Source organism: Acinonyx jubatus, chromosome B3 (assembly GCF_027475565.1).
Source record: "Acinonyx jubatus isolate Ajub_Pintada_27869175 chromosome B3, VMU_Ajub_asm_v1.0, whole genome shotgun sequence".
NCBI lineage: Eukaryota > Metazoa > Chordata > Mammalia > Carnivora > Felidae > Acinonyx > Acinonyx jubatus.
This window is the reverse complement of record NC_069386.1, coordinates 103777049-103795371: the sequence shown is the minus strand read 5'-3', so window position 1 is coordinate 103795371 and position 18323 is coordinate 103777049. Positions and strand designations below refer to the sequence as shown.

Sequence of the window (18323 nt, the reverse complement as noted above, 5' to 3'; positions counted from 1 at the left end):
TTGGTGAGAGTCTCATCCACCTCCCAATCTCGGCCTTTCTAGTCTTCCCAGGCTGGTTTGTTTTTCCCATGTATGAGCCAGTCACCACACACTTGAAAGGTCCCAGTGATGCTCACCTCCCACAGCCTCCATCAAATCTCTTTTGGAAGCAGAAAAATTACCAAGTAAATATACTGTATGAAAGAAAAACATAAATGTTGTAAAATTTGATTTTATGTAAGCAAAAGATAACATTAATTGCATGGATTCAAAAACCAGAAGGATGTTTATATAACTATAGGCAAAAAATTATTATTTTCAGTAGCATTTATTTTTATTGTTTATTGTTTATTTATTTTTTTTTCAACTTTTTTTTTTTATTTTATTTTTGGGACAGAGAGAGACAGAGCATGAACGGGGGAGGGACAGAGAGAGAGGGAGACACAGAATCGGAAACAGGCTCCAGGCTCTGAGCCATCAGCCCAGAGCCTGACGCAGGGCTCGAACTCACGGACCGCGAGATCGTGACCTGGCTGAAGTCGGACGCTTAACCGACTGTGCCACCCAGGCGCCCCTATTGTTTATTTATTTTTGAGAGAGAGAAAGACAGAGACAGAGACAGAGCATGAGAGAGGGAAGGGCAGAGAGAGAGGGAAACACAGAATCTAAAGCAGACTCCAGGCTCTGAGCTGTTAGCACAAAGCCCGACATGGGGCTCGAACTCACACACTGTGAGATCATGCCCTGAGCCAAGGTCGGGGCTTAACCAACCGAGCCACCCAGGCGCCCCTCATTTAGTTTTCTTTTTAAAAACTTGTGTTAAAATTTACATAAAATTTTACCATTTTAACCATTTTAAGGGTACAGTTCATTGGCATTAAGCACAATCCCATTTATGTGCAGTCATTACCACTGTCCATCTCCAGAACTTTTTCTTCTTTCCAAACAGAAACTCTACCCATTAAATAATTACACCTAATTTCCTCTTCCCCTCAACATTTTTTGTGTCAATGAATTTGACTACTTTAGGCCCCTCATATAAATAGAAGCATTTAGCATTGTTAAAATGAAATAAATCACATTTTAGGGGTGCCTGGGGGGCTCAGTTGGTTGAGTGTGTGACTCTTGATTTTGTCTCAGGTCATGATCCCAGGGTCATGGGATTAAGCCCTGGGTTGTGGGATCAAGCCCTGGGTCAGGCTCTATTCGGAGTGTGGAGCCTGCTTAAGATTCTCTCTCTCTCTCTCTCTCTCTCTCTCTCTCTCTCTCTCTCTCTCTCTTTCTCTGCCCCTCTCCCCTGCTTGTGCTCTCTCTCTCTAAAAAAAACTAAAAGAAAATGTAATTTAATTTAATTTAAAAATCACGTTTTATTTTTCTATTAACCTCTACTTTGCACACTCACCATTCTTGTTGTTCTCCAGACTGATTAGAAAGAGGTTTGTTTTAAGTCCCAATTGTAACCATGTTACAGGGGGCTTTTCTTGGTACCAATAAGCAAGTCTCTCTGAGCTTTAAATATACTAATACTAGAGAAAATTTATTCTGGATGGAGAAATAAAACTGAAAGAGAAAGTTGAGAGAGTTCTACAGAGAGGAAAGAATCACAGAAAACACCCAGCTAACAGAAGTCAGTGTCTCTCAGTGGATTGTGTAGGTTTAATTTAGTCATTAAGTAAGTGTACCAGCTGCCTTGAAACCACAGGGCTGGACATATCTGTCCTGGACTGGAATAGAAGGCAAGGTATCTGGCTTTCGTTCATCACAGGAGCTCATTCATAATTCAGAAAAAGAAAACATAGTCAGGCGTTTGTTCTTATTCTTGGTTAGGAAACTGTCAAATGCTGCAATTGTGAAGAAATAGTAAGATGATGGACGCCTGGGTGCCTCAGTCAGGTAAGCGTCCAACTCCTGATTTTGGCTCAGGTCATGATCTCAGTTCAGGTCGTGATCTCACATTTTATAAGATTGAGCCCCAAGTCCAGTTCTGCGCTGACAGCACAGAGTCTGCTTGTGATTCTCTCTCTGCCCCTCCCCCACCCCTGTGTGAGCGTGTGCACACACTCTCTCTCAAAATAGATCAGCGTTAAAAAAAAAAAAGAAATAGTAAGATGATCTTTCTGACTTCTAAAATTGATTCACTGGCTTTTCATAATAGATAAAGACTTCACATTTCAATTTTTTTATGTCTATTTATTTTTTGAGAGAGAGACAAAGTGTGAGTGGAGAAGGGGCAGAGAGAAAGAGGGAAACACAGAATCCGAAGCAGCTCCAGGCTCTCAGCTGTCAGCACAGAGCCTGACACGGGGCTCAAACTCACAAACCACAAGATCGTGACCTAAGCCAAAGTCAGATGCTTAACCGACTGAGCCACCCAGGTGCCCCAAGACTTCACATTTAAATGGTATTCCAAGATGGCCTTTTATAACTGAGCTTTGTTTAGGTAAAATTCTGAAAGGCATCATTCACTAATCATCAATCATTTCATGATTCTCTCTGATGTTTCAGACACTGTGCTGGGCACTGGGGTAAGAAATACTACACTCAAATGCTTCATGAGAAAACAGTTGATAAGTGGGTAGGTAGGTTAAGTAGTTAGCTACATAGATGAAGATCAGGGTGAAGAAAAGAAGAGAGAGAGAGAAACAGAAAGAATAAAAAAACAATGTGGCAAACTAAGAAATCTGGGTAAAGGGCAAATAAAATTTCTTTGTACTATTTTTACAACTTTAAGTTCGAAATTACTTTTTAAAGGTGCTACAAAAAGTAAGAAAATAGAACATATAAGTGGTTATAACTAGTTCATTTAAAAAGTCACGTTATAAAAGGGACTTCCAACGTCATTTTTAAAAGGAATGATTCCTCATCACACTAATAGATATTTAGAGGAAAATGGAGCTCCACAGTTATAAGTTCGCAAAATATATACCATGCACCTCTCCCAGTCGAATGTACATTTTAGCATACTCAAAGATCAGAGAAGTCCCGTAGGAAATAAAGCCAACTGCTGTATAATGTTTAATACAAAATATCCCAACGCATTTGACCATTGACTCCCCACCTCTTTTTTTTAGTGACATCTACTAAAATAGAGATTTCAGAAATGCCATTGTGAGATAAGGAACATTATCTCAATGTGTGCAAACTCACTTAGAAGAAGGAGTCTGCTTGCAATGCATTATATGTTCCTGAGTTTACACAGACGCAATTCCACTTGGTTCTCAGAGATCATTGTGTGAAGGTATAGACATGTGGTTCCTCTTTTAATTGGAAACTCTTATGCTTAATGTGGTATTTATTGAATTTCATGCTGAGATAAATAGCTTTTTGTTTATGCAATTTCCCAGGACTAATTGCTGAGTTTTTAGAACAGTCTTTCACTAAGCGTTAATGATTACAATTAAATGAACCACTAAGATAAAACAAATTATCAATTCAGCCACCTATTGTGAATCTGTTGATCTTGAACTACCTGATGTAAATATGTAAGATGGCTGGCTTTTTCCCATGATTGCTAGAGGCAAGATGATCCAGGTCATTTCTGCTTGTTCCCTGGAATCTTTTTCCTCAAAATTCCCTAAGAGTAGAAGGTGACTTCAGAAATATAACATCAGGTTTTTCTCTATATCAATAAAGAAATCTCTGTTATATGAATTCTCATGGTATGCTTTGTTAGTGGAAAAGGCTACGAGTGAATACTTTGAGAAATTTTAAGAAGTAGTTGAGAACAATTTTTCTTTCATAAAAAAATTCTAATAAAAATCTTGAATAAGATGTCTTATTTCTTAAGTGATAAAGACACATCCTCCTGGAAGTGAATTCAGAGAGTGCTAATTTTTAAAGTTCACAAACCATTGTGTATTCAGATGTTACTGATTAATTCTAGTATTCTATTATCATATATATATATATATATATATATATATATATATATATATACACATACACATTTAGGGCAAATGCCCCAATACCTGATCAAAAAATGGAAATACAAATCCAGTTTTATAAGGCATATAATGAATTGTATCCACAATAATAATGTATATTGCTAGTAATAATGTAATATTATTGCTAGTAATAATAATGTAATTGCTAATAATTTTAAAAATATTTCCTAATTAAAGTAGGTTTTCTTCATAATTATACATGTAAAGTCATAAAACAGAACACAGTGATTCTTTTTGTTGTTGTTGTTTTTAAGTTTATTTATTCATTGTGAGAGAGAGAGAGTGCACCTGCGCATGGGAGAGGCAGAAAGAGAGGGAGAGAGAATCCCAAGCAGGCTCCACACTGCCAGTGCAGAGCCTGACTCAACATACAAACCCACAAACTGTGAGATCATAACCTGAGCTGAGACCAACAGTCAGATGCTTAACTGACTGAGCCACCCAGGTGCCCCCAGAACACAGTGATTCTTAAAGAACAAGTAAAATCTATTAATGGACCAATTCTTATTTAATTAATTGACTACACTGCTAAAAAAGTAAGTGTATGATGTAAAGCATGGTATTATTAAGTAGATAAAGGGAAGAAAGGTATAATGCCAAACAGACAAAACTTCAAAACATCAAATTGTCATTTTTCAATGATATTCCTAATTTGCATTCTTTTGAGAGAGAGGGAAAGAGAGACAGACAGAGAGCACACAAGATGGGGAGGGGATGAGGGAGAAGGAGACAGAATCTTAAGCAGGCTCCACATCCAGCAAAAAGCCTGACACAGGGCTCCATCCGAAATCAAGGGTCAGTCCCTCAACCAACTCAGCCAACCAGGCACCCCCTTTATTTTTTTTTTAATTTGAGAGAGAGAGAGAGAGAGAGAGAGAGAGAGAGAACACTCAAACAGGCTGCACACTCAGCATGGAGTCTGATGCAGGGCTTGATCCCACAACCCTGGGATCACAATCTGAGCCAAAATCAGATGCTCAACCAGCTGAGACACCCAGGTGCCCCTACGTATTTCTTCACTGTTCTCTACAGTTATGCTCAGTACACTATGTAAATTGTCATTTAACCATGTTAATTACCATCTTGATTTCTTTGCTTAACCTTGTGCCTTGGATTACGTGAAATAAGAAGAAATAAGAAAATAAAGATTAAGGGAAGAGAGACAAAGAAGAAACCAACACTCCCTGAGACAGTTCTGTATTAAAATATAAAACGACATAAATTTTCTTCCTGAGGGGGAATTGTTATGTGTGAAATGCTAATTCCTTATTTTTCTTGGTTAGACCAAAGGTAGAGAAAACGGTGGGCTTTAATTATTTGCAAAAGAACTACAAATTAGAGTTTAGTTAATTCATTGACTCACTTCATAACCACCTATCACTCATTCACTTAATTCAGAGATTTGTAAAGCACAACCCATGGGACAGCCTCCAGGTTCTATAAAGTTGAACTGGAACCAATCCGTGCCCATTTGTTATATTTTCCATGGCTGCTAAGAAATCAGAGTGAGTGGTCACAAAAGAGACTTTCTGGTCCGTGAAGCCTAAAATATTTCCTATCAGGCCCTTTACAGAAAAAGGTTGCTGATTCCTGATTTAAGCAGGCCTTTAGTCATTTGTTTTCATTCAACAAGTATTTTGCAGTAGAAGTGGCATTGGCCTCAGTGCTAGGACCACAGCCATGAACACACAGCCCTAGTCTCTGCCCCTGTGGACTTTACACTCTTCTAGTGGAAGAGACAATTAAACAGCAATGACATCAACAGTGTGATCAGGTCTAGAATACGGAAAGATGTAACAGGTGATGGGAACCCAGATCAAAGGCACCAAGCTGGAGTTGAGAGGAGCAAATGTAGTAAGGGTGATCCTGGAAGGAAATGATACCTAAACTGAAATCTGAAGAGTGAACAACAGTCAGGAAAGTAAAACCGGGGCTGGGAGGGGTGAGGCAGAGAAGGAAGGAGTCTGAGGTAGGTTGTGAGTATTGCAGGGAGAAAGACATGTGTTGAGTCCCATGGGTAGATGAAAGTGTGGCATGAGCAATGTCTAGTCCAATGAGAACAAAGGCTTATTGGGAGAAGTAGTAAAAGGAAAGCTAGAAAAGCAAGCAGAACCCAGATTATGCGTCTTATAAGGAGCTTAATCCAAGGAAAATGGAAAGCCATGAAAGGATTTAAATTATGAGAGAGATACAATCATATTTATATGTTAGCATGATCACATACTCTTCAGTGTGGAGTTGGAGGGGAGAAAGGCTAGAGTCAGAAATAAGAACTAAGAAGCTATTGTAGATATTTGGGCTCTTTCCATAACTTGACTTTCGTTGATAATGCTGTTATAAACACCAGGCTGCATGTGCCCCTTCAAATTTGTAGAATTACTAATTTGTAAAAATACTGATTCAAAGGGATACATGCACCTCAATGTTTATAGCAGCGCTATATACAGTAGTCAAATTATGGAGAGAGCCCAAATGTCCACCGACTGATGAATGGATAATGAAGATATGGTGTGTATATATATATATATATATATATATATATATATATATATATATATAATGGATTATTACTCAGCCATAAAAAAGAATGAAGTATTGCCATTTGCAACAACATGGATGGGGCTAAAGAGTATCATGCTAAGTGAAATAAGTCAGAGAAAGGCAAATACCATATGATTTCATTCATATGTGGAATTTAAGAAACAAAACAAGCATAGGGGGAAAAAGAGAAAGAGAGGCAAGCCAAGAAACCAACTCTTACCTGTAGAGAACAAACTGATGGTTACCAGAGGAGAGAAGGGGTGGAGGGATGGGTTAAATAGGTGGTGGGGATTAAGGAGTTCACTTGTGATGAGCACCGGGTGTCGTATGGAAATGATGAGTCACTAAATCCTACCCTTGAAACTAATATTACATTGTATGTTAACTAACTGGAATTTAAATAAAAACTTTAGAAAAAAAGCTGTAGGGGTGCCTGGGTGGCTCAGTCAGTTGAGCATCTGACTTCAGCTCAGGTCATGATCTTGCAGTTTGTGAGATTGAGCCCTTCATCCAGCTCTGTGTTGTCCATGCAGAGCCAGCATCATCAGATCCTCTGTCCTCCTCTCTCTCTCTCTCTCTGCACCTCCCCCACTCACACTCTCTCTCTCTCAAATATATATATATATATATATATATATATATATATATGTGTATATATATATATATATATATACTGTTTTAGAGATGAAATTCCCAGTTATAGCCAAGTGAGGAGACTGGCAAATCTTCTACCTGAAAAGCAACTATAAAGCTGGAAAAAAAAGCAAACAAAAAAAATCACCTTTTAACAGTCTGAAAATGAACAAAAGCACGCAACAATCCGAGAGCATTTATATTTGAAAATCTGCTTAACTTCCCAAGTAGGAACATGGGAATCTGTGGTGCTCTCTGGACTTGGCCGCCCCCATCCCTCCTCCAGCTCGGTGGACAAGGAGGCTTTCCAGGGCAGGGCAGGTCCTAAGGACCAGCAGCTTCTCCCCGACTGGGGGAAGGGGCTTCCTCAATGCGGTGTGGTGGGAAAAGCCTGCACCCAGCAGTGTTATTGGTAAGAGTGACAACACAGCCCTAGTTGAGTAGGAAAGGCTCACAACTCTGCCAGCCTGAGTTTGTAGTCATTGTGGGAGAAGGCATATTTCTTGTGTGGTTGTGTGTGTGTGTGTGTGTGTGTGTGTGTGTGTGTGTGCGCGCGCGCGCGTGCCGCTTCTAATGGAGAAAACCCAAACCAGTTACAATGCCTCGCTCACACTGAAGCTGAACATAAAAGGGCCCAGCAAAGGGCAGAAGCCTGGGCATACTTGAACATGGCATGAGCTTTGAATGTCGCCCCCTGTACTCTCATATACATTTATCGGCAGAGAACAGAAGCCTTACGGGCTTGAAGTGGTTGAGTACGACCTCGATCCACCCTCTGTCTAACCAAAGCAATGCAGACACAGGGGTGACTTCACAGAAGCAAGGTTAAAAATAAAAACCAGAAGATTTTTAAAAACAAAACAAACAAACAAAAAACCCATGAAGCAGAGACATCAGCATTCACAGACCAGAGAGGAGACCGATTTCACAGATCTTGCCCGGGAAAGCACGAAACAAAGAAATAAGCAAAACCGTAACAACAACAATCTTCATGAGCGGAAAAATGAGAATCCAGAGTTGCACTAATATATTATATGAAATGTCCAGATTTCAACAAAAACTGCTGGACACACAAGGAGACAGGGAGGTGTGGTGCATGCTCGGGAAATAAAGGCGCTAGTAAAACGTGTCACATGTAGCTGAGTTGTGCTCTTCGGCAGTTCACGTCCTCTAAGAAGCAGTCCGAAGTGAGATTAGACACACAAGAGATTTGGTGGTGGAAATGCTTGTGAACGTGGAGAAGGCAGCAGAAATGGGTAGGGAGAGAGGCACCTGGGTGGCTCAGTTGGTTAAGAGTCTGACTCTTGATTCTGGCTCAGGTCATGATCTCACAGTTCATGAGTTCCAGCCCCAGCCCCGAGTCAGGCTCTGTGCTAACAGCCTGGAGTCCCCTTCCTTTTCTCTCTCTCTCTCTCTCTCTGCCCCTCCCCTGTGCTCACTCTCACTGTTCCTCAAAATAAATAAATAAAATAAAATAAAGAAATGGTAGGGAGAGACTTCAGTCCATAGTGCAGGACTTCAGTCCATAGTGCAGGGATCTATGAAATGAGAGCAGAAAAGGAAGGATTGGCTAGGGGACCCTAAATCGCAGTGCAGTTCTGAGAAAGTCTGGGCTCTGTGTGGTAGAGGAGCCTCATGCTGGGCGGGTTCAGCTCAGGTACCCACGCTGAGTTCCAGCCCGGGAGTGACCCGGAGAAGTGTGGTCTTGGTGCGAGTAGATAGATTAGATAGATGTGAAGATGCCGCGCTCAAACTCGAAACCTTTTGGCCTTCCACGACACATCCACGCCGGCACGCTCCCTTCCAGCAGCTTCTTCCTCCTGTTTTGCTCCCCTTTTCTGCTGGCCAGAATAACTCTGGCCTCTCCACTTGACCCGGCATCAGCCATCTCTAGTCTTCTAAGAGCCACCCTAACCGTGAGTTTACCTGATCCTCTGCGGCCTCACCAGAGCCCCCCAAATCAATGAATTCTCACTTAACCATTCTTTTGTTCCAACCCTCTTGATCAAGCACCCTCTCGATCTAATTCAAGGGGTAATCCACTCATTCTTAATGGTACATGCTGGTGAATTCTTATAATTCTTTTAGGGTGTAATTTCCTCCTTTCTCTTATCAGGCCCTGTACATCCCTGTCCAGGTCACGTGAAGATTTATTTAGCCCTGCTCATCACTCTGGTAGCCAGGAGAGGAGGCAGGAGTAGCTCCTGAGCGGGAGCACCTGTTTCCTCGCAGGGGAAATGTCTCTGCACTAGCAATCACAGGCAGGAGGGGGGATAGCTCCCTACTAGGGAAGGGTAGCCACCTCTGAAAGCCCTGAGTGTTCAGGGTCCCAGGGGTTCCCAGCCAAGGCCCTGACCTTAGCACGAAAGACCTGTCTGGTCTGAGCATTTAAACATCGCTGGAGCTCTGTGATTCTGTCATAGCTTCTTTCTACTCCTGGGCTGTTTTTAACTCTTCCATTTTAGAAGATAAAGATCTTTTCTTAAGCTGTCAGGGCCCTCTGGCTCACACACTTAGCCTTTAATGGTTTGTTAACTGCCCTCAATTTCTCATTATCCCATCAAAGGACATCAATATGGCTTGTTAAAAATAAGGCAATTCCACTCCTTGTAGGCATTACTCCCTGATATCTTTCACATGTCAGAATCACTGCATTTCTCTCTAATGGGACATTTTCTAAGGTCACCATTGGGGAAACCTTCAGCAACTGGGCTCTCACCTCGTGCCAGAGACTCTATCACGGCCCCCACATTCTATTCAGGATAGAGCCCTTTGTGCCAGCTAGCCAGTGAGGGTGCCAGTCCCAAGCCCCATCTTTTTTTTTTAATGTTTTATTTATTTTTGAGACAGAGAGAGACAGATCATGAGTGGGGGAGGGGCAGAGAGCAAGGGAGACACAGAATCTGAAGAAGGCTCCAGGCTCTGAGATATCAGCACTGAGCCCAACGCGGGGCTCGAGCCCATGAACTGTGAGATCATGACCTGAGTCAAAGTTGGACACTTAACCAACTGAGCCACCCAGGCACCCCCCAAGCCCTGTCTTAATGTCCGTTTTCCCAGACCCAACACTTGGTACCACCTATGTTAGTCTAGGTCCTTCAAGAAGTACACACTAAGTTGTGTTAGCCAAGCAAGAGGTTTCCTGGGGGGAGGAGGGAGGAAGGGAAGGGAGCAGGGGTAGGTATGGAGAACCTTCAGATTGCAGTGCAGGTAACTCCTGCAGAAGGAGAGAGGTAGGGAAGGATTGGGTGGGAAGAGGCTCAGCCGACAGTGTAGTTCAGAGAAAGCCTCAGAGGGGCTGGTGGAGGGCCCCAGGGAAGACTGCCTTTAAGGAGTCCCGCAGGAGGGAGGCATGGCCCAGCTCAAGTCATTGGCTTAGTTAGGATACCTTGCTTGGTCACTGGCTTAGTCATTGGACGGGAGCAGCCTGGGAAGCGTGGCTTGGGTGCGAGTGCCATGTGGCTCTAGGTGAGGTGGCTGGAAACTGTCAGTCAACTGTGACCCTCAGCAGTCCTACTGAATGATGATATGAGAAATATAATTCCATCCTCTATATGTGTCCTCTGCTGGTGTTTCTGAGGATCCCCAGACCTGACTGTTTGCACAAATGTCTCCTTTTGTTTTGAATTCCTACTCCTGCTTAAGTGATCTGTTTCCTTTAGTGATCTTACCACTTCTGGCAACCTTAATTCTCTCTTGGCATCGATGGCCCCAATCTGAAGATCTCACTTCATTCCCCAAAGTGGCACTATCACAGTGTTGTAAGCATCTGACATATGAAAGATTTGGTGGTGATGGGGAAAATTCCAAGAGAGGGAAATGAAACACTTGATTTTTAATTTTAGATGCTCTCGTGCCTAAAGTTCACTGACCCTTGTCTGTTACGAGGAACCTCCGTCAAGGCTTTCCCACCCCCTCCTCCATTTCTTATTTCAGTCTCCATTTGCAAAATTCTCCTTCCCCTGGGTTGTTTGGAAGGGGAAAAAATAATCAAGATTCCTCTGTTTTGCATTCCTTCATGTCGTTTGTGGACAATTTTTTTCTTTTATCTCAACTGCTACCTAAGATGAGGATCTGGGATCTAATTGGGCCTAGCCAGAAAATAAGGTGTTTTTAGTAAATATTATAGTCAATGCCAGATTTCTGGTACATTCTCATATCTTGGTTTTGGCCACTTCTCATCATATTTTTATTTGCTAATAAATTATTAAAGACTCAATCTCAGATTAAACAGAAGGTTATGATAGACCTAATGCAAAGACACAAGACAACAAATAGCCACAAGCCACAGACTTTTCTATGCTATTTCTCATCTTAAGTTTACTTTCCAATCTATTGGTATTTTCATCTTTGAAGGAGGTAACATTCAGTAATGGCAAATGTACACAAAAAAAGATTGCATATCAATTTATGAACAGATGTAGGCATGTAGCCAACATGTATAAAAGGAAAATGTTTTAGGGAGCTGATTCTTTGATGTGCATGTTCTTTTATAAGAATTTTTCTTTATCTCTCCCATAAAAAAAAGGAGCCTAGTTCAAAGCACAATCAGTCTTTCATGGTAAGGACAATGGATGGAAGCAATTTGAAGTAAATGCCCTTTGATTAAATAGATGACTGTTTGACTTCTTAATAAATAATCAACATCAAAATAAAAGTCTAGATCTTTTCAAGTTCACATGGCTATGGTTTATTTTAGCAGAATTAAATTGTATATGCACTTTGAACTCCGTAGCTTAAATATTTTTAAAAGACTCCTTGGAAATGATTTTAAATAACCCAACATCATTCATGCACCAAAGCATGGAAAATTGAAAGCAAATCAAGATCCCCAGAATATATATTTGCTTTTCAGCATCACCTTGTACTTATAGCTTTGATTGCAAAACGCCCCCTGCAGGTGTTGGTTTTGAAGCCACGTTTTGATAGGGGGAGGTATGTGCTGCAATATACAGATAAGCAGGAAATGAACCATGGAGGAAAAATCTATTAGTTCCCAAACTCAAAGAGAACAGTGGCCTCAGCACTGCATGTGTGTCCCTTTGCCAGTTTAAAAGTTTCTCTGTTCCAAATGATGCTGCACGATCGCCCCAATTTTGAATGAGCCTATCCTGCATTTCTACTAGTTTACGAGTACGGTGAGTTGATTTTTATACCTACAAATTCCTAAGAAAGGTGATCATTTTCACACGTGTTTCCTGCTAGGATGCCCCAGCGATGGCAGCTATGGTTACACCACAGGGACGCCGGGTGCTCTTCCGTTGACAATGCCAGCTGCCTTTTGCTTCAGTTATGGCCAGCTTTTAAAAGCCAGAGTTTTGAGGCATCTGGGTGGCTCAGTCAGTTAAGCCTCCGACTTCAGCTCAGGTCATGATCTCGTGGTTTGTAAGTTCAGGCCCTGCATCATACTCTGTGCTGACAGCTCAGAGCCTTCATGATCCTGCTTCAGATTCTGTGTCTCCCTCTCTCTCTGCCCCTCCCCTGCTCATGCTCTGTCTCTCTCAAAAATGAGCGAATTAATTTTCAAAAATTAAAAAAAAAAAAAGTCAGAGTTTTATTTTCTTCCCCACGGTTGGGACAATGTGCCCTCCCCAGTGAGTCGGAGATTCTTTCCCTTCTACACACACAAATAAAAATACAAAACAATGGCTCTTCACCAAAGCGTAATTCTAATTACATAGTTCTCTGAGTAGGCATTAGCCGAGAAAAAAAGACCTCGGTATGTCTGCTTACAAGCTGCTTGGCCCTTGCTTATGGCAGAGAGATTTCCTAAATGGTTATAGTTATTAAACTAGAATAAACGGGAGCACCTGGGTGGCTCAGTCGGTTAGGTATCTGACATCCGCTCAGGTCATGATCTCACACACAGTTTGTGAATTTAGAATTATTTGAGGCAAGGACCTTACGTTGTTATTCAAGTGAACACAAACCACCATTTTAATATACATAATGTTTTCTGAATTTTCAAAAAATAAGATTACTATAAAGGGAGAGAACTTTGCATTCCTTTTGTTTGGAATCATATCTATGCGACTTGTCTGCATTTGTAGCTATTGCTTCAAAGCATCAGATAACACTCTTTTACCTGGTAATTTCATTGTGCCTGAACATTTACATAATTAAATAAGATATTGTATTCATCAGGGTTCTCCTGATTAATGTAAAGAGATTTATTGTAAGGAATTGACTCACATGGTTATAGACGCTGACAAGTCCCAAGAGTGACTTGGCAACCCAAAAAAGCCAATGGCGTAGTTCTTGTCTGAAGGCCAGCAGGGTTGGGACCTAGGAAGAGCTGACATTTCAATTCAAGTCCAAAGGTGGGAAAAACAACAAGAGCAACAAGAATAACAACAACAACATGTCCCAGTTTGAAGGCAGTGAGGCAGGAAGAATTGCTTCTTACCTAGTGAGAATCAGCCTATTTATTCTATTCAGGCCTCCAACTGATGGAATGAAGCTCACCTACCACAGGAAGGACAATTTGCTCTATTTCGTCTGCTGATTTAAATGTTAGTCCTCTCCAGGGGCGCCTGGGTGGCTCAGCAGGTTAAACATCCGGTCTTGACTTGGCTCTTGACTTTGGCTCAGTTCACGATCTCACAGTTCGTGGGTCTGAGCCCCACATCAGGCTCTGTGCTGGCAGTGTGGAGCCTTCTTGGGATTCTCTCTCTCTCCCTCTCTCTCTCTCTGCCCCTCCCTTGCTCATGTGCTCTCTCTCTCTCTCTCAAAATAAACAAATAAACTTAACAAAAATTTAAACAATGTTAATCTCATCCGAAAATACCCTCACAGACACACACAGAATAGTGACTGACCAAATAAATATCTGGGCACTCTGTGCCCCAATCAAGTGGACACATAGAATAAATACATCTCAGATATAATTGCTTTTCCTTCATTTCTACCTCATATTTTAGTTAAATGCAATATTGGTTTCTAAAAAACTAATTACCTAAGGATATATTATCTGTGCATTTTGTTTTGCAATAGTAAAGGGGGAATTACAAAATATTCATTACAAAGAGGAGTCACTGGCTGATAGAAGATCGAAAAGCACTCATCTGGATATGCTGCATTCTACTGTAATGGTTTAATCGCCCACCATATATGAACATACAATAATATATTTATTTTTCAACGTGTTTTTTTTTTTTTTAATTTATTTATTTTGGGACAGAGAGAGACAGGGCATGAATGGGGGAGGGGCAGAGAGAGAGGGAGACACAGAATCGGAAACAGGCTCCAGGCTCCGAGCCATCAGCCCAGAGCCTGACGCGGGGCTCGAACTCACGGACCGCGAGATCGTGACCCAGCTGAAGTTGGACGCTTAACCGACTGCGCCACCCAGGCGCCCCACAATAATATATTTAATTAATTAACACTTCTGTTGTTTTTTTTTTAATTTTTTTGAAATATCATGGAGAACACCCTCATACGTGTATCTTTGTACATTTTACAATATTTCCGTATAATGGATTCCTCAAAATAGAATTCCTCAAAAGAGTATGCACATTTAAAATGTTAATAGACACTGCAGCAGTGGGGTTCAAGACTAGAACTCCCCTTTCAATGGAAATTATATACCAAAGGGTATAAAACAGATATAAGTAAAGTTGCTTTTTAAACGAGGATGGAAATCTAGAAGTTGCCTCCATTCCTTTGTTGACCAAGGCAGTCCTGGGGGCATCTCCACAAAGCTCTTCAGGCATCCTCACAGAGCTCTGCAGGGGTTGGAGCCTAGCTTGAAAACCACAGGCCTGAGATTTACTCCTTTCTTGGTGGCTTTGGCTTTGTGAGGCTATGAGGTTGCTCAATACCCTCTCCTCGTCTCAGGTGTATAGGTTAACCAGCTAGATTCCTCCATGCTGCCTTTATTATTATTATTTGATATGCAAACTAAAAAGTACATAAAATGTAAACATTTTATAAACAAATGTCAAAGCCTAATAAAATAGCATGATGCACATACCTCTATAGGCACTACCCAGATGAAGAAATAGAACCCTACTAGCATCCCATGCCAAACACAACCCCCTCATCCCACCCCAAAGGTAATCACTGTACTAACATATATAGTAGTCGCTCCCTTGTTTTTCATTATACTTGTACTCTAGAAAGTATTATATATAAGTCAGTACACTATAGTTTCTTGTTTTCCTTTTGGAGGGACTTCATATCAAAGGGATAATACAGCAGCCATTTGGTCCAATACTGTTTTTGTGAAATTTTTAATTTTTTTGTGCTATTGCATATGGTTATAGTTTGTAATTTTTATTGCTATAGGGCATTCAATTAAAAAAATTTTTTTTAATATTCACTTGTTTTTGAGAGACAGAGAGACAGAGCACGAGCAGGGGAGGGGCAGAGAGAGAGGGAGACACAGAATCTGAAGCAGGCTCCAGGCTCTAAGCTATCAGCACAAAGCCCAATGCAGGGCTTGAACTCACGAACTGTGAGATCTTGACCTGAGCTGAAGTCAGATGCTTAACCCACTGAGCTACCCAGGTGCCCTGATAAGGCATTCAATTTTATGAATACACCATAATTAATTTATCTACTCTATTTGTTGATGGGCATTTGGCTGTTTTTAGTTTAAGGCTGTTATAAATAATGCTGCTATGAACTTTCTCATACCTATCTTCTAGTTCACATAGTCTTACATTTCTATTTCACAAAAAGCTAGAGATAGGATTGTTCGGACATAGGACATGAACGTGAACTTTCTATTCTAGGCTGTTTTGCCAAGTAAACAAACAGCTCTACAAAGTATTAAAAAAAAAGTTTGTTTTAAAAAAGTATTTGTTCTGTAGATTACCTGATATCCACGTGTAATTGCAATAATCAGTTCTCAGATATTTTTCATAATATCTATAAAATATGCGATTGTACAGGGTTTCTTTTGTGGTAATGAAAATATTCAAAAATTAGTGGTTATGATTACACAACACTAAATATACTAAAAAACCTCTGAATTATACACTTTAAAAGAATAGACTTTATGGCATGTGAATTATTCTCAATTGTTCGTATAAATGAACAAACAAACTCCCAAATGACAATAAGAATTCAGGATTGTTGGGGCACCTGGCTGGCTCAGTTGGTCAAGCGCCCGAATCAGTTGGTTAAGTGCCCAGCTCAGGTCATGATTTCACAGTTTGTGAGATTGAGCCTGATTCAGACTCCTTGCTGACAGGGCAAGCCTGCTTGGGATTCTCTCTCTCCCTCTATCTCTCTGCACCTCCCCTGCTCGCTCTCTCGCTCTCTCTCTCTCAAAATAAACATTTAAATATAGATTTAAAGAAAAAAAGAGTTCAGGACTGTTGAAGACAAAAGCCATGTAATACGAGACTGTTTCAACCTCCAGCCAACCTACCAGGAATTATGTGTTGGGGGTGGGGTGGGGAAAGGAGTGGAGAATTGGGGGCAAGCTAGGGGGGGATAGGTAAAGGAGAGAGGACAGGGATAGGTTTAAATGGTAGCTTAGAAAAATGTTTTGGTAGCTTGTATTATTTGTTTATGGGAAATAAGGAAAAGAAAATGGAATAACGTTGGTGGTGTGCTTTAAGCAATGATCATGACTTTCTGATCTGCAGATATCAACTCTCCACATCCCAAGGAGTGTTGTTATGTTCACAGAATACATGAAGAAAATTGAGTTTTAGGGATAGAACTGGGGGTCACAGGGTTAATATATATATATATATATATATATATATATATATATATATAATTAATATATAATAATATATAATATTAATAATATAATTATATAATATATAATTAATAATGATGCTCACAATCACAGTTAACCCTTATTATTTCATATTTATTTTGTATTTGTTATAAGATTTCAAGTTCTGTTATAGCACTTACTAACTGTGTGACCGTGAGGAAGCTACTTAGCTTCTCTTGACCTTACTGTCTTCATTCAGTAAGCTGCTATTGTGCATTTCAGTTCTGGAAAGTATGTCATGGGAATTGCATTGTCCCTCCTCTGCTTTACTTAGTAGTAGATACACCAGTGAGAAGGAGCATACACTTATCCAACTCTTCCCCTTGCACACTCCCAACATAATCCCCTTAATGAGGTAAGGCTGCTGACAAGAGTCAGGGACATCTCCTGGGTCAAGAGAACACCGAAAACTGCCTCGCTGCTCGAAACTAGAGAAAAGAGGAACATCGGAAAAATAATGCCTCAACAAATCATCTTGTCACATAAGCATCGTGCTAGCTGAAGAATTCTAAGCAGTGGAATTACTACAAAAGCCCTTGTTTGAATTGTATGGTATTCTGTGCCTCTTAGGCTCTGGTATGGGAAATAATCTTTTTAAATCCATAAATGACTCTTTGAAATACATCTTTTTACCTTTTTTAAAGTACAGTTGGGGATAAGCTCATTTTTGTTAAGTATAGGTAAGTAACACAACTCATGTCAGTTTTGTTCATTTAGAAGGTTTAGGGACCTGTAAAGCGCCCAGAAAATTCCAACAGGCTGTTGCTATCAAATGAATCAAGATGGCTTCTTCAGCAGTTGAATATCACTCTAACACTTTCCTTCTATAAATGAAAGCCTTGTTTTATAACTGGACTGGATGCTTCTGATTTTATTGGAACTATACTAAGAAGCTGGTTTGCTGTGAATTCCTGCCTTGTGGCTAAAGGTGCACAAAGTCAATACAGTGCCTGAGCTGCCCCTGGGTCTCACGCCACCCACGTCCCAGGTGGAATTAAATGTCCTCAAGTAGGCTACTTTGAAATTCTAGTTTTTAAAGCATGCTTTTCAGAGCAGCAAAAACACAAATGACTGTGTGTATATTTACCGCACTTTATGCATCTCATATATAAAAGCTGTATTGAACATTTATGAGGGTTCTCCTCTGAAAAACTGCAGATCATAATAGAAAGTATGTTTTTGCATTTTTACTCAAACCTCAGACTCCAATAGAATGAGGGCCTAATGGAGCCAAGAAAAAAGAGGGAGTTGCTTACCACAACATACTGTTTTCCTGGCACAAATAAATCTGTCTCACTCACTCAGCCCTTGAGGCAAAGGAACAAAAGAACCCAAGAAGTTCCAGAGAATGCTTTGCTCACATCTACCCATGCCCCTGCTCTTTTTCTGCACAGGGAGCCAAAGGGGAAGAAGTAATACAGGCAGTGAACATGAGCTCTGCAAGATGGGGTGAAAGGGAATACTGGGAGCCCTTCCATCTTTCTCTGTTG

At 40.7% G+C, this 18323-nt stretch overlaps 1 long non-coding RNA gene across 1 annotated transcript in view; it reads right to left on the bottom strand.

Annotated features, from left to right (window-relative positions):
- LOC113601322 (uncharacterized) overlaps positions 1 to 18323 on the bottom strand; it is a 56919-nt gene that overhangs the window by 23307 nt on the left and 15289 nt on the right. The gene's annotated exons all lie outside the window — the stretch shown is intronic.